This window comes from Cornus florida, unplaced genomic scaffold (genome assembly GCF_030987335.1).
Source record: "Cornus florida cultivar Cherokee Brave unplaced genomic scaffold, ASM3098733v1 CherokeeBrave_3.0.0_Hap2_Chr03, whole genome shotgun sequence".
NCBI lineage: Eukaryota > Viridiplantae > Streptophyta > Magnoliopsida > Cornales > Cornaceae > Cornus > Cornus florida.
Genome location: NW_026775573.1, coordinates 71,051,032 through 71,068,241, shown reverse-complemented (window position 1 = coordinate 71,068,241; position 17,210 = coordinate 71,051,032).

Here is a 17,210-nt window from a genome sequence, read left to right as displayed (position 1 = left end):
CCAAAATCTATGTTTGAAGCCCAGTTGTACCTTGGAGTCTTTGGGTGTACTGAAAATCATGACTTGGACAACTTAGTCACCCCAACCCTATCACGCCATTTACAGGACTTATCAGTCGTCCCTTCTACTTTAAACTTTATATGCATAAAGTATTACATTCCTTTAAGGTCAGATCCAAAAATTTAAAGTTAACCTCCTTAATTACCTCAATAATAGCGGGTGATCTTATTACACGCCCTATAAAAAAAAACCAACTGAAAACTCAACAACTAATCTGAAAAATATTGATTGCTGAAAGTATCTACTTCCATATTTATTTGCCCCAAGTGATACTTGATGTAAAACGTGAGTCTTTCACCACTTCCCTCCATCTATTTTGCCACGTTATCAGTTTTTTTGTATGAACTAGCATTAACAACGATGGTGGATGCTATTCAACTGCAAGCATTTCTTTACAAACAACGCTTATCACTACATAAGACAATACTATTATTGCAAGCTTTAAAATTGCGTGCCATTTCGTTGAGCTGATGAATCACAAACTTATGAGTAAATGGACCATGGTATGCTATTTTCTACATAAAGTTTTGCCAACTTAAATAGAATTTGTCAAGCATAACTTAAATAGAATTGTGACCCTTGTGCTAAGTCAGCAATCTCTCATATCTACAAAAAATCTGACAGTCCCCAATGATTAATCTTAACCATCGTGGTATATATTACACTTAGAGCTAGGAAAAGGACTACGTACCTCTTTATGTTTGCCTGTCCACATTGTCGCTTCATATTTTGATACATCGTATCTCCACCTGGATAAGTAAAGAAATGGGGAATTGTGACACTCACTCCTCACATCCTCTGTCAAATCCTCTATAAAAAGGTACCATTAGTCATTCTCAGTGATAAGTGCTAAAATATTGCACATTTTAGCCCTAATCTAGGGTATTTTAGACCTTGCATCTCTCTTTATTTTCCCGTTTTAGTCTTAATTTGTGTTTTTGTCTATTTCAGGTCAATAAAGTTCAAACGGGCTAAAGACTGTTCATGTGACAGCCCAAGTTTTGCAACCCGGTACGTCAGTAATGATCCAAAAGTTAACCCGATAATGGATCCGAAATGCTGAAGCAAGAGAAGTAAAATGATCATTTCAAACTGAAATGGGTGCCACCGTGCACACCATTGGAAAAACAACGAAAAATGAACAAAGTTAGACTTAAGAATCACCTGATTTGGAGTCTGGACGGAAAAGATATGAAAATAGAACAAGGAAACATCTTCCAATTAAGAGATACCACAACCCTACAAAAAGGTTCAAATGCGTAAGTCAGTGAGGAAGGGTCGGTCTGCTGATAGCCCTTGGTCGGTCGGCTGACGGGGCATGGTTGGTCGTGTTGACCTACAAGGTTGGTCGTTCTGACCTACATGGTCAATCGTTCTAACTTACAAGGTTGGTCGTTCTGACCTACAAGGTCGGTCATTCTGACCTACATGGTCTGTCGTTCTGACTTACAAGGTCGGTCGGCTGGAGGAAGGGTTAAGGCCTAAACTGAACTTTAGCTACTAGAATCGAGTTTTTAAACAAAATATGGCACCAAATGAGTACAAGTGCAAATATAAACATACTTGGCCCTTGGCCTCATGTCATACACATAAAATGAATGTCAAAAGGTGTGCATAGACACACATTACATACCCGAAATTGAAAATGACATGTTAAACCAAACATTACATAACAACTTCAAAAGAGAAGATAAACATGATAACATTTGCATGTGAACAAGAATATAGTTAAAAGAACTTCAATTCTACATATCACCCAAGGCAATTGCAAATCCCCAAATCTTGAATTATGTACCTGAAAAATGTCCTCGGTAACTTTGGGGTGAGTAACATAAAGCTACTCGTAGGAGATGAGCATACAAAGACCTAACGTTTTACAAGATTATCACATTAATGTAAAACAATTCAAAAGGTTATGCCACCTAACGTCTATGTCAAAGGTGAGACTCAAGGAGTATCCTAAGCCACCTTAGAACATTTCTAGTATAAACCATATTTTTATGCAATTCAAACAATATAGAAGCATGTTATACAAAACAACAAGATATAGATTCTCAAAGCCATCCATTTGAAATCTAACACATGAAAACAACTAAAGTGGATCATGCCACCTAACGTCTATATTCCAAATGAATCTATAGGATCATTCCTAAGCTACATTTGAACATTTAAAGCATAAATGTACATAACAATATTAAAACCTGCGATAATTCATTAAAAATCATAATGTATAAATGTACTTAACAACATTAAATCGCCAATAACCAAAACTACAAGTCACAATTAAACATTAGTTGTCAACTTGGAATTGAATGCGAAATCAAATAGTAAGAGACTTGGACATCAAATCTCGGAGTAAACTAAGACCTAAACGGTTATTCCGGGTACTAACCCACTGGGAATACCACCCTAGTGCACACTATAAAATAGGGAGAACTCGTACCTCCTGTACTAGAGCCAAACTTTAGCCATGTCTTTGTAATAATGTCCCAAGTGACTCCAAAATCAATAAATAAGTTCATAACTTATACACAAATTAATGAATGCACGAAACCACCTTCCATGTACAAGTAGGTTGAAACTACACAATCCATGCCTTAGTTTTCCAAGTCTAAAATGGCATATATAATGTCAAGTCTTTACTACGATACAATGTACAAAACAATATCATCTACTTAACAATTTGAATCATGCCTTCAAGGTAAACTTTAAACACTAATTCCACAACATTGTAGCAAGAAGTTTACAAGGCTAATAACATCAGTAATTCACAAGAATCTCATATTACTACTACATAGTAACAAGTTAGCAATTTAACTCCCAATAATGCACAATAAGCATTCCATATTCATAATACTATGAAATCACAAGAATTTAGTAATCCACTAAATTAAATAACTTCTCGACACAAGTTATATCTACTCAATTACTTGATTATATCAAAGGAACTATTAAATAGATTTTAATTAATTCATTTAAATAAAATCTCTAGATTTCAAAACAATTCCAAATAACCTCAATTTAATATATGTTAAGGAACATAGCATGGTCATCAACAATATCAAGTTACAAATCCAATTAAATGACTAAAACACTTAAAATAAAATTAATTAAACTAATTAATTAATTTTCTCTAGATTTTAAAACAATTCCAAATGCTCCCAAATTTACATATGTTAAAGAACATACTAAGGCCTAATTTAATATCACCTTATAAGTTGATTTCATGCTAGTTACAACCATGTGAATTAAATCTTCATAAAAGTGAAAGATTAAATAAAACTTTCAATACTTATTCAAATACTCCCAATTTAATATATATTAATGAACATATCAAGGCTTAATTTAATAGCATACCACAATTTGATTCCATCACATATACAACCATGTGAATTAAATCTTACCCAAAGAAAATAATTAAATTAAATTCTAGATTATGAACAAAAGCATGCATAGAAGTTGTATAAGCATCAATAGCATGCAAGACAACAAAAATATAAGCCTATAACATCCCTACCTTAATTTGAGAAGAAAATCTCAAAAGCCACCAAAATGAAACCACTCCGAATCTGACGATACTTCGGGGATTTATCGGGGACAACACGGTAAACATTAAACCCCAAGGAAGTCCTACCAAAATCATAACTTGGCTTCAAACCCAAACTCAAAAAATGGCCAAAACAAAATTCCAAAAAGGAGGAAAGGAAGATCTCACCAAGGCCTACAATAAATGCTAAAGCCCTACGATAATTACCATGAGGGAAGAGGCCGGAAAAAGAAGAAGGGTGGTAGCCCCTTGGGCTACCATGGCTGCCGGCCAAGAGAGGGAGAAGATGATGAAAAATCTGATTTTTCATTTACTAACCCCTTATTCATAGAAAAACCCTAAAAGTGCCTTGAACGGGCCCCGCCAGGTCCGAAATAATGAAATTTGAGCAGACGCGCACAAACGAAAAAACTCTGTGAATGAAAAAAATACCAAAATGAGAAAATATGAACAACGAAAGAAACGGTGTCAAAAATCGAGTCTCGACCAGAAAGATATGCCCCGAATAAATTTAGCTGCAATCGGGACCAGAAACCCTAAAACTGGGAAAAATGACTGGAAGGAAATTCTAAGAGTACGCGACTCGATGAAAAGTGAAAATGAATCCCGTACGAGGATCCAGGCTCAAAATGAGGCATTTTGCAGTAACTTTCGTTAATTACATAATGGCCCTTATAAAAAGTGATAACTGCACTAATGACGCAAATTGAAAATATCTTCCAAAAATATTTTCTTAAAAACCCTTGAAATAAAATCTCTTCAAAAAATATTTACGAAAAACACCCCAAGAAAAGAAAGTGTTTCTGAAGAACTATGCATCCATGCCCCTATGGACATCGGGAGCAACCAGAGAGCTTTTCTACAAAAGTAAAGATACGTATTTCGTAGAAACCACTTAGAATGAAGGTACATGAAGTCAAAAACTAACTCTGAACATGAAAAGTGAGGTTGTGCCAAAAACTGACCAACGGGGAAAAAGACAAAAAGTGAATAGTGTTAAAAAACGAAAAAAATAGAAATGACGCGGTCCTTTAAGGAAGTTGTCAATCCAAAGGAAAGAGTCTCAGAAACCATTCCTGAGCACTCAAGATGACACTAAGTGACAATAAACCAAACTCAGAAAAGAAAAGATCAACGGAAAAAAAATATCCGTAAAATTTGAGGAAAAAGGAAATGAATGAAAATGATCGGGTCATTACAGTTCATTAAAGCCCTTTTGGAGTCAAACAAATGCACCGAGAAATCCCAAAAAAGCTTAGAAAAATGCCAAGTTAGGGGCCTACGATCAATCGCAACTTCCTTGTGATTGATCGCAATGCCACGTCAACAATGATAAGCTAAGGCAATAGGACCGTTTGCAAATTCACGATCGATTACAACAGAAGTACGATCGATCGCATTACCACACCAGCAGCTGAGTCAGTGGTAGGTTCAAAAGTGGTTAAGGTCAAAGACAGCTTAGCAGATAAGATCAAGCATGTTAGCATGATCGATTGTAGGGAACTTACGATCGATCGTAAATCCCTGCGATCAATCGTAACTTGCTAGCAATAGCTTGTTTTTTGCTTGATTTCACCCAATTTTCACCTACCAATTGGCCACAGGATTAAATGATTTTGGGGCTTATTTCTGGTTCATTTTGGGCTCCAAGGGGCTTATATAAAAAGGGGGATTGAACCATTCTTAAAAATGATTCATCTTATTATTTTTGTATTCAGTTTTAGAAATCTATAGATAGAGATTAAGGTTTTAAGGAAAAAAGGAGAATGAAGGCACAAGGAAGAATACTTCTAGATCTACACACACTCTCTTTAGAATTCAACAAAGAAAAATAAAAAGAAGATAAAGTCATGTTTGGAGATTGCCCTTGAGGGTTCCATGACCACATCCACCTCCTCCATGATTCGCTAGACTTATTCTTGGGGCTTGGATGAGCCCCCAGCTTGTAATCTAAACCCTTTGTCTTTTATCTTTTTGGGGATTTATATCTTGTGATTAGTGCTATAGCCTTATGTTTATAATGAATCTTGGGTTCTCCTTTGATTTCTAATTCGGTTGCATGTCTATGTGTGATTAATTGAGGATTTAGTGATGGCTATGCATGGTTTTTATTGAATGGATTTGTCAATTAATTTGATGGATTATGCTTAGACTTGATGGGTTGTGCTATACATTAGTTTACTTGTTGTTAGGTAGACAATCTATGCTTGAATTTGATATTCCATGGCTTATTATTAAAAATTACATTATTCTCTAGATTAATGTGTGATACAATTGTCAATCAATTTGGTGGGCTATGGTTTAGTCTTGATAGGTTGTTCTACACCTTAATTTATGTTTGTAGTTAGGTAGACAATTTATACCTGATTTTGACAACCCATGCTTATTATTGAGATTAGTATTATCATTTTGATTAATGTGTGCTCTTATTAGATACACTTGGTTAATTAGTTTGATGGGTTATACCTCTAACTTGATGAGTTGTACTACACCCTAGTTTAGTTATTGTTAAGTAGACAATTCATACTTGAATTGGATAGTCCCATGCTTATAATTGCAAGTTATACTATTGATTATAGCTACATTTTGTTCACAAGAATGTTTTTCCCAATTACTTGAAAGCATATGGTTTGGTGAATGCGCTTGGTGGTGATTCCATTACCCTAAGACCTCTCTTCCTATCATTCAAACCCTATCTCACTTTAGTTTACTTTAATTGCATTTTCATTTAATTGAACCTTAGTGTAATAAACCAAACCAACCCTCTATTTACAATCTTGTGAAACACTAGAGTCTAAGTTAGATTCCAACTACGTGTTTAATCCCTGCGGACGATCCCTACTCATTATACTTCATTAGTAGTAGTAAAGATTTATAAATGTAAATTTGACTGTTTTTAAAACTTCCGAAACCACATTCATATTTTTAACTCATGAAGCGACCTCTCATGAGAGATGTGTCAAATTTTGGCGTCATTGCTAGGGATTAACAGTTTTGTTGGAATTAAACTAGACAATAGTGTTCATTTGATTGCTTCGTATTTTTATTTTTATTTTTATTTCTTTCTCAGTTTCTCTTCTATGTTCAATTTGGTACTTGACTACAAGGAAACCGAGCTTTGGATTCCGACGTTGTTGCTTGGGACCTTTCTGAGCAATTCTTGAAACTCTCGCACCTTAATTGTTCATTACTTTATATGCTTGAGAGATAGCCCTTGTCGAGGCTAATTACATTGTTATATTTTCATCCAAGCATAGGTCCTTATTGACGCCACTTACTTAATTCTTATTGATAGGTGCTCAAATGTTGCACATTTTAGCACCTAAGTTAGGGTATTTTAGTCTATTTATCTATATTATTTTCCTATTTTAATTCTAATTTGTGTTTTTGTCTATTTCAGATCAATAAGGTTCAATTAGGCTAAAAACAGCCTATTAAGCCCTTTTTAGAGTCAAGAAAAAATTTCAGAAAATCGCCCTGTAGCAGTGGCGATCGATCGCAAATTCATCCACGATCGATCGCAGGCAACGCGATCCATTGTAGCCACCTCAACAAGGGATAAGACTGCCACTTCATCATTTCCTCAAAGTGGCGATCGATCGCAAACATTAGTGATCCATCGCAGTGCCACGTCAGCTCCAGCTAAGAGGATAAGGTTGCCAGTTGTCAAGATAAACATGCCACGTCATCTACGATTGATTGTTGAGGTTGGCGATCCATCGAAGAACCTTGGTGAATGATCGCCATCCTGCTTGCAGTGAGCTGTTTAAGTCCCGAGCTCGCTCGAACTCTACCTTCCAAAGGGGCTGCGAGATTAGACTAATTAGAAAGCCATTTTCTGACTTGTTCACTACACAAAGGGGCTTGTATTTAAATAAAAAATGGACCATTATATAGGGGTTAGCTAGTTTAAAAATTAAATCAATTTTTAGACATAGTTTCTCTCTCTAGAGATTAGGGTTCTTGAGCAAGAAAAGAGGAAGAAGATCGAGCTTAATTTGAAGATAGCCCTTGAGGGTTTCATTTCTACATCCATGAGTGGCTAAATCATCCTCTTAGGGCTTGGAAAAGCCCTAGGCTAGTCCTTTAAACCCTAGACCTTTGACATTTTTGGGGATTCTATGTTGTAATAAATATTTTAACATTATGATTATATAAATCTTGACTTTGTCTATGATTTGTATGGATCAATTCTTTCAATTAATTCTCTAATTTATTTACATGTCTATGTGTGATTAAATTGAGGGTTATGTCTCTACACTAGTTTTTATAGATATGATGCATGTCTATGTGTGATTAAATTAAGAATCTAGTGATGGTTATGCTTGATTGTTATTATTTGATACTCTTGTGAATTGATTTGATGGACTATGCTTATACTTGATAGATTATTCTACACCCCTAGTTAATTAGCTTAATTTCCTTGTTTTAGTGTAATTGTAGTGTAATTGCATTTCAATTCCTAGATTAGGTAGACAATCCATGCTTGTGTTTGATAATCCATGCTTTTTGTTGCAAGATGTATATTTCTCTAGATTAAGGTGTGCTACAATTGTGGGTTTATTGAATGATTCATGCCTTAACTTGATGAGTTGTACTACATTCTAGCTTAAGTAAACAATTCATGCTTGTTTTTGTCACCCATGCTCATTATTTCAATTGGTAGCACACACACACTTTAGTTACAACATTGAATTCCCCTAAATTGTTAAAGGCTAGATGTTTAGAGGAAGAGCTTAGTGGTAATTCCTATGCCCTAAGACCTCACTCTCATTCTCTATACCATACTCTATTTAGATTGTTTTCTATTACATTACTTAATTTAGTTAATTATAGCTTAATTAAACAAACCAAACCACTCTTTTGATCCCTTGACCTACTAATCTGACTTTTATTCCAAATACCCTTACAATCTCTTGGGACGATCCCTTCATACTACTTTTGACGCACTTTTAAATTGACACATTTTTGTGAGCACGACCAGATCCACACCACGTTTTTAGCGCCGTTGCCGGGAATTGTCAACGGTCGTATTTGGAATCAAAATAGGAATTAGTACTCTTTTGATCCCTTGTCTTTACTTTTATTTTTGTTTTCTCACTTGTTACTTTTGCAATTAGGTACTTGAAAGAAAGGAAAGCATGCATTAGACCTTAAAGCAAGAATTGAATCTTGAAGTTGCTATTATTGCTTGGGAACTTTGTGAGCGTATCTTGAACTCATTTACCTTAATTGTACTTCAATCCTTGTCATGGCCGCTTATTTTAAATGTTGAAAGCAACAATGTATATGGAGGTTAATTATTGATTGATTGTTGTTGTGGATGAGAAGTTGTTGATATTTGTTGATTATTTTTTGTGTGTTAACTTGTTTTGTGTATGCATGGTTAGCTGTCACTTAATCCACCTTTTGTTCCTTTGAATTTAAATCTTGAATCCACCGTTCGTAATCCAAGGGGTAGAGGTAGTTCTAGTCGAATTCTTCTGATTTTTTATCACTCCATTATATTAGTGGAAGATCATGTTGAAGACTTTGGTTATGTAGACCAACAAGGAAATTATCATCCAAATGTTGGGCCACAACCCAACAATGTGCAAGTTCCTTTGGGAATACCAAGACCACTTCTTATTCCACAACCACCAATTGGCCAAATTCCTTTTGGAATGCCAAGGCCAATCTTTGTACCACTTCCTCTCGTAGGTCAAGTTCCTCTTGGAGCTCAAGTAGAGCAACAAGTTCCCAATCCTCCAATGGTTTTGAAAGGCCATTATGTGACTAATGAGTATAATGCCCCGACATGTATCCGATTTCTGAATTTTAGGGTGCATTACTATGAGATCAAACCTACAACCATTCAAATGTGTCCAAATTTCTATGGATTAAGCAATAAAAAAACCCTACAAACATTTGGATGAGTTTCTTGTGGTATGCTCCATCGTGAAATACACGGACATGTCGAAGGAAGTCCTTAGATTAAAGCTTTTCCTATTCACCCCTAAGGATAAAGCCAAATATTGGTTCGCCAATTTAAGGCCTAATACCATCACTTCTTGGGCAGAGATGCAACAAGAGTTCTTAAGGATGTATTATCCCTCCTCTCGAACCAATGTCATGCGAACCTCAATTCATGAATTTTCACAAGGGGATAGGGAGCTTCTACATGAAGCGTGGGAGAGATTGAATGATTTGCTTAGGAAGTGTCCACACCATGACATTCCAAAATGGCAATTAGTGCAATACTTCTACGAAAGCTTGTCTGAAACCTATAAGCGCATGGTAGATGCCTCGTGTGGAGGATCATACTTAGACAAGCATAAGGATGACATTTGGCGATTATTTGAATGTATGAGTGAAAACTCTATGCATCGATCGCTATCTTCTAACCGTGGTCGAAATTCTAATTTAGGAGGGAAGAAAAACTTTAACTTATGTCAAGGTGAGAGTTCCAATGACATTGTTGCCGAAGTTAAAACCTTAACTCAAAGGTTTGATCAATTCTTGATGAATCAAAACTCGATCAATCAAGTATCTTCCTCTCCTCATAATTCTCAAGAGACGTGCATGACATATTCTAGTGGGCTTCACAATACTTCCAATTGTCCCTATGGACATGTTCAAAGTGAGCAACATGAACAAGTAAATGTCGCTTTCACTAATCAATGGAACAATCCTTTTTCAAGTCATTATAATCCGGGTTGGAGAAATCACCCAAACTTTTCTTGGAAAAACCAAAGAGATGGTGCGAACCCTCCTCAAAATCAAGGTTACCAGGCTAAGTATATTTCCCCTCATTTGCAAAATTAAAATTCTCAAGGGTATCGTCCATCTTAATCTCCTTTTAATGTGAACCAATTATCTAATCCTCAAGCGTCTAACTCTCATTCCTATTCTCAAGGTCCTTTTAGGAGTTCCACTTTTGAAGAAAAAGTCTTGCCGGATTTGGGAAGCTTAGAGGCTAATACTTAATTGCTGCATTCCCATTCTCAATCCATTGCTAAGCTATAAACCCAAATAGGGTAATAGCTAGTACTAAGAATGCTAGAGAGAAAGGGAAATTGCCTCTTCATCCCGAGCCCAAACCTCAATATATGGTGGAAGTAACTCCCCCATCATGAGGCCCCATACATGAACAAGTGAACTACATTACCACTTTAAGGAGTGGGAGAATGATTGACAACTAAGTGGATGTCCCTAGCAAAGAGAGTAAACTAGTGCAACCAAGTGTTGACACCCGTCCCGTTTTCAATCCTATTCTTCCTTCACCTAGGCAAAAAGATCACATTGAAGAGAAGTCATCATCTAGTGCTTTTGAAAATCCTTGTGAGCCAAAAGCTTCTTTTCCGTAAGCCTTACAAAAATCTACATCTTTTGAGAAACAATAAGGTAAAGTCAATGCAATGATTGAGGTGTTTAGGCAAGTTAAAGTGAATCTTCCTTTACTTGACGCCATTCATCAAATCTCCGCTTATGCAAAGTTCTTGAAGGACTTGTGCACACAAAAGAGGAAATCAAATAGCCAAGCACTTAGGAAAGTCTTGCCCACCGAGCAAGTGAGTTCAATTTTGCAACATAACACCCTCCCAAAATTCAAAGACCTCAGCTCTCCTACCACTTCATGCACCATCGGTGATTATGTTATCAATAGGGCTCTTTTGGATTTAGAAGTGAGTGTGAACCTTCTTCACTATTCGGTTTATGTTCAATTAGGTATGGGAGACTTGAAACCCACGTCGATAGTTTTGCAACTAGCCGACCGGTCTATAAAAAAGCCCCGTGGGATCATTGAGGATATGTTGATTTAAGTTGATAAGTTCATTTTCCTGGTTAATTTTATTGTCATAGACACGGAACCAGTTGCCAACCTAAAGAATCAAATTCCTGTTATCATTGGCCGTCCTTTCTTGGCCACTGCTAATGCTAATATCAATTGTAGGACAGGGGTAATGAAAATTTCTTTTAGGCATATGAAGGTAAAATTGAACATGTAATGACCCGGTCATTTTTATTCCTTTTCTTTTTCTCAGATTTTAATGGATTTTTTTTTTTTTCGTTGTTTATTCCTTTTTGGGTTCGGTTTTTCATCACTTGATGTCGTCTCGAGTGCTCTGGAATGATTTCCGAGACTCTTTTCCTTGGATTGACAACTTCCTTAGGAGATTGTGTCATTTCCATATTTTATTTTTCCGAACACTATCACATTTTGTCTTTTTCTCGTTTACCCTTTTTCCTTGCACAACCTCACTTTTTATGCTCGGATTTGATTCCGGTTTTGCATGCATTCATGATATTTGATTTCCATGATAGTGGTATTTCTACTTTTCTAGAAAAAGCATGTTGATTGCTTACTTCTTTCATAAAGGGGCATTAATGCATACTTTAGTGTAATTATTCTTAACTTATGGGGTTTTAGTGTAATTAAATAAAGTAATTATTTTTCATCTTGGGGACTATTTTACAATTAAATTTGGAGGATATTTTCAAAAAGGACCTTTTGTAATTTTTGAAAAGTGTGACAAGTGTCCCACTCTCATTGGTCCACTTGTTGACATTTGTGTGGAAATACTTTAATGCATTGGATGATAACATTTGGAGGATGAGGATTCACCCACTTGTTGGCCTAGGATTGGTGCACTTGTTGGCTTGGATGGTTGACAAGTGTAGGTGTGGGATTAAGCCTAGGAAGGAGCCATGGATTGGTGACAAGTGTAGGTTCACAATTTAGTCTTGCAAATATCTTTAGGCCACTTTGGGATTATGTTTTTAAAGGAGGGTTTTTATGCCATTGACCATAGATATGTGTGTTGACCATGGTGTAAGAGCACATAGTGAGTGGAGGATTTCTATTTCCTCCACTCACACTTAACCACATTATTTCATTCTCTTCCTTACAAGAAAACCCTAGCCTCCAGGGATGGAGCTTGAAGCCTTAGGCATTGACCTTGATCTTTGAGGCCCTTCCACTTACTTTAGACCATAAAGCTTGGAATATTTTTTGTTCCCCTCATCCTTCTCTTCAAAACCCTTGAAGGATCTAGCCTAACTCCTAGTTTTGCTTTGGTATCTAGAGATTCAATTCTCTAGTGAGGTATTGATCTATTATTTTGAAGTATTTTTATGTCATTATTGAGTGTTTTACATGCATGGAAGAGAATGACTTGCATTTTGCCCTTAAACTATTTTAACTTGAAAATAATCTTGTCAAATTAAATATAAAATATGAAAAATATACTCAATTAGCTTTCATTTAGTTTTAGTTTCATGTAATTTGGATTTAAAATGAATTAGTTATGAATTTTTGAAGTTGCAAGCTAGTTGTTGGAAATTTGAAGCTTTTCTTTTTTGATCCGGAAATGAATTTTTATATCGAGCTGTAGTGCTTCAATTGCCTTGAAATTTTTACTGGAACTTCCCCCATGGGTTTTACACTACTCAGAATTTGTTCATGATTTTAGAGCATTTCAAAATTTTTTTAAAAATCCGAAACTATCTGCTGTCTAAGTTTTTATTGCAGCTGGAAAACATATTTTTAGATGATTTATTTCACTAACCTTTTGACATTGGATCATGGCTTAAATTTTCAGTTTTACACTCTCATATGTTTACTTCCAAAATAAATTAGGTTTGCCCAATTTGGATGTTTAATGAATTTTTCATGAATTTTCAAATTTGGAAGCTACAATCTGAAAATGTATTTTCTGGGCAGAATTTGTTTCAAAGTTGTGGGTCAAAACTATTTTAATTGGAAAAATATTTTGTTAAACTAAATTGATATTATCAAATTACAGTGTTTAAGCTTTCATTGGGCTTTGGATTCATTCAATTTGGGTTAGAATTGAATTTTTTATGAATTTTACAAGTTGAAGGTAGCAAGCTGAAAAATCTGTTTTGTGGACCGAAAATTTGGGGCGATTTCATTTTGGTGGTAATTGGGATTTTCATTCCAATTGAGGTAGGGTATGTTTTAGGATTATTTGTGTGTTGTATTGTGTGTTTACCATGATTATACAATATATATGTATGCCTTGTATCAAATCTAGAAAGTTAGTAATTTTTATTTCTTTGTATAAGATTTAAAATTTATGATTATGTATAACTTTGATTTAAATTGTAACATGCTAGGAAATTATACTTAGATATGTTGGTTAACATATATTAAATTTGGATCATTTGATTAAGAATTACAACTTTTATTTAATATTTATCTTTAGTGAAAGTTTAATTCACATGGTTGTATCAAGCATTAAATCAAGTTGTAATGTGGTATTTAAATAGGTCTTGGCATGTTCTCTAACATAGATTAAATTGAGGGCATTTGGAATTGTTTAAAAATCTAAAAGAAATTAATTAATTAGGATTAATTTTGTTTTAAGTGTTTTAATCACTTAACTTGTCATTTGATGTTATATATATGATGACCATGACATGTCTTTTAATATATATTAAATTGAGGTTATTTGGATTTACTTGGAATTTAGAGAATTTAACTATTTATGTTTAATTAAATTCTACTTTATTACTCCATGGATTTAATTGCATTTTGGAAGTTGTTTCTATATTTAAATCATGGATTTGGATTTGATGTATGTTCACTTGATTACTTTTGAGCATTGGATAACATAGTTTTTACTTTTATATTTATGAGAATATGTTTTTCCTTATTGAATATATTGTTGCTATGTGTAAGGAATTGCACACTTTGTATTTGACATCTTACATGCCATAGTAGTTGTGAATTTTGAGCATGTTTTGTATAAGTTTCCAAAATTTGGATTGTGCTTGGTAAATAGTTGATATCTTGTATATACATGTTGATATATATACGTTGTTGCACAATTTGTTGATTTTGGAAACTTGGGGATGTCGTTGTTTGGCTACGGCTAAGACTTGGTTCTAGTACAGGGGATTGTCCCTCTATATAGTCTAGTGCGCACATAGGGAGGTTACCCATGGGCTAGTAACCCTAAAACAACTATGTTGTCGGTCTGATTCGGCGTGACGTCCGAGTATCCACTTTGTTTGATTTCGTATTTTATTTCAAGTTGATAACTAAATGATATCGTAACTTGTTGTTCCTTATTTGATTTCCTATTTTGAGCTTAAGATGTAGCTTTGTGAAAGCATGCTTCATGCATTGTATTGGAAGTTCCATTGTTGGTTAAATTGCATCGATATCATAATTTGTGTTTTGATGTTCAAATGTAGTTTAGGAATGACCTTATAGATTCATTTTGAACATAGACGTTAGGTGGCATAACCCACACTTGTTGTTTTCGTATTTTGGATTTAAAGTTGAAGACTTTGAGAATCTATATCTTGTTGCCTTGTATAACATGTTTTCATGTTGTTTGAATTGCATGAACAATGTGATTATGATATAAATGATCAAAGTAGCTTAGGATGCTCCCTGGGTCTCATCTTGACATAGACGTTAGGTGGCATGAGCTCCTTTAACATGTTTCACCATAAGGTGATAAAATTGTAAAATGCTAGGTCGATGCATGCTCATCTCCTACGAGTAGCTTTATATTACTCACCCCTACGATACTGGGGCATATTTCAAGTACAGGACTCAGGATTTGAAGATTCCATTGCTCCTTGGAAAGCTTACAGTTTCTAAGTTTCTATTTTATGCAAGTGTTAGCATAAGATGCCTCTTTGTAGCCCTATTTGTTTAAACTTGTATTCGTTGATTCGTATATGTAAAGTGTACGTAAGTGCACTCTTTTCAATGTATTTAACATGTATGAGATAAGGCCGGAGGCCAATGACATGTATTTCGTTTTCTATGCACTTTTGTTTTCAAAGTTTATTATGAAAATATTGGAAAATGTTAAGTCATTGCTTCATAACTTTCGCATCGGGTGTTGGAATTTCATATCTTTTCTGCCCGAACTCAGAATCAGACGATTCTTGAGTCTAATTTTGTTCATTTTTCGTTGTCCTTCCAATGGTGTGCACGGTGGCACCCTTTTCAGTGAGAAATGACCATTTTGCCCTTAGTTCATCTCTTTTCGGGTTAGGCATTCTTGCTTCATTGCTTGGCTCATTTAAGTTCCATGGCTTCATGGAGAGTCATTTTGGGGCCTTAGGGATGACGTACATTTCTTGAGGTCATTTGGCTTCTTTTGCTTCCGCATTTCGGGTCCGTTATCAGGTCAACTTTCGGTTCATCACTAACACACCGGATTGAGAAATCCGGGTCATTACAGAACATCTTTAATCCGACCCCAAACTCTTTTGACAAGCATGAAGAGGTCAACGTTGCTGAGAAAATTGTTGAAAAAGTGGTTGAAAGTCCACCAATTGTTGAGTCACCAAAGTCAAGTGTACTCCTCTCTAATGATTCTTCCCAAGATTCTACTTTAAAATCCAAGTTTGGAAAGGTATGAAAGCCTAAAAGTTCATCTTTGGGTGTCGATAGAAGTCCACCCCACACCATTGATTTAAATCTAACAAATTTCTTAGGGAATAGTTTGTTGGGTGGGATTCGAAGTGCCTTGCATCCCATTGGAAGGGGATGTCAAATAAGATTTTTGATCTGGGCTAAGTAGGCTCATGTCTTGGTAGAGACGTTAAACACTAACATTTGTAGGGTTTTTAAATCATATTCCTCCCTCCTTTCTTCTTTTGTTATCTTTTGCATTGTCTAGATAAGTTTCAAAGTGCTTCATTCGAGTTTCCGGGCATTTTTCAGCATTTGCTGCACTTTATGTGTCATTGACGATCGATTGCAGAACCCTGACAAACGATCGCCATCTGTAGAGTTCATTTTTGCCTGAAAATCATCTCTCGGTATCTATCCTTCGTGAGTGCTCACGACTGATCGTTGACCTTGGCGATCAATCGCCCTTGTGCTTCAAAATTTTTAATCTTCCAGAGTATCGTTTGTCAACTTGACAATTGATTGCCAACATTAGCGATCGATCGCACTTGCTCTTTTCATCCTTTGTAAATGTTCACGATCGATCGCTAAGGTTAAGCGATCGATTGCTCTGGAATCGAAAATTCCTTATTCAAAAATCAATTCTTGGGTCATAATGGGTCGTGCCTAATCAGCGATCGATTGCCACCCCACGATCAATCGAACAGTGACTGATCAAATTTTAAATTCGGGCCCCACTTTTTGCTTTGGTCGTTCATTTCCCAAACACTATTTTTTATTTATTTTTCTCTCTCCTCTCTCTTCCCTTACTATACGTTTGGTGTGCAGGAATGGAATGGAATGGAATGCTTATTCCAAGCATTCATTTGTTTGGTGTGCATGAATGGAATGGAATAGCCATTCCATTGGAATGAAAATCCATTCCATTACTAAACCTATGGAATGGCCATTCCATTCAATAGTAAGATTAAATATTTTTATAATATTCCTAATAAGCCCTTCATCACATTCCAATAAGGCAAAAATCTTTCGTATAGACAAAAAAATATTTCACATTCCATTTTTCAACTTCTTTATTAGACGTGGTAAATGTCTTTTGACTTCCATCTCTTCTGAATATACCCAGGCTACCATTGACAAAAAGTTACAGGATCTTCAACCAAATTGCAAGTATTAGTCTCTTTATCTAATAAGTATATCACTTTTTTTTTTTTTTTTTTT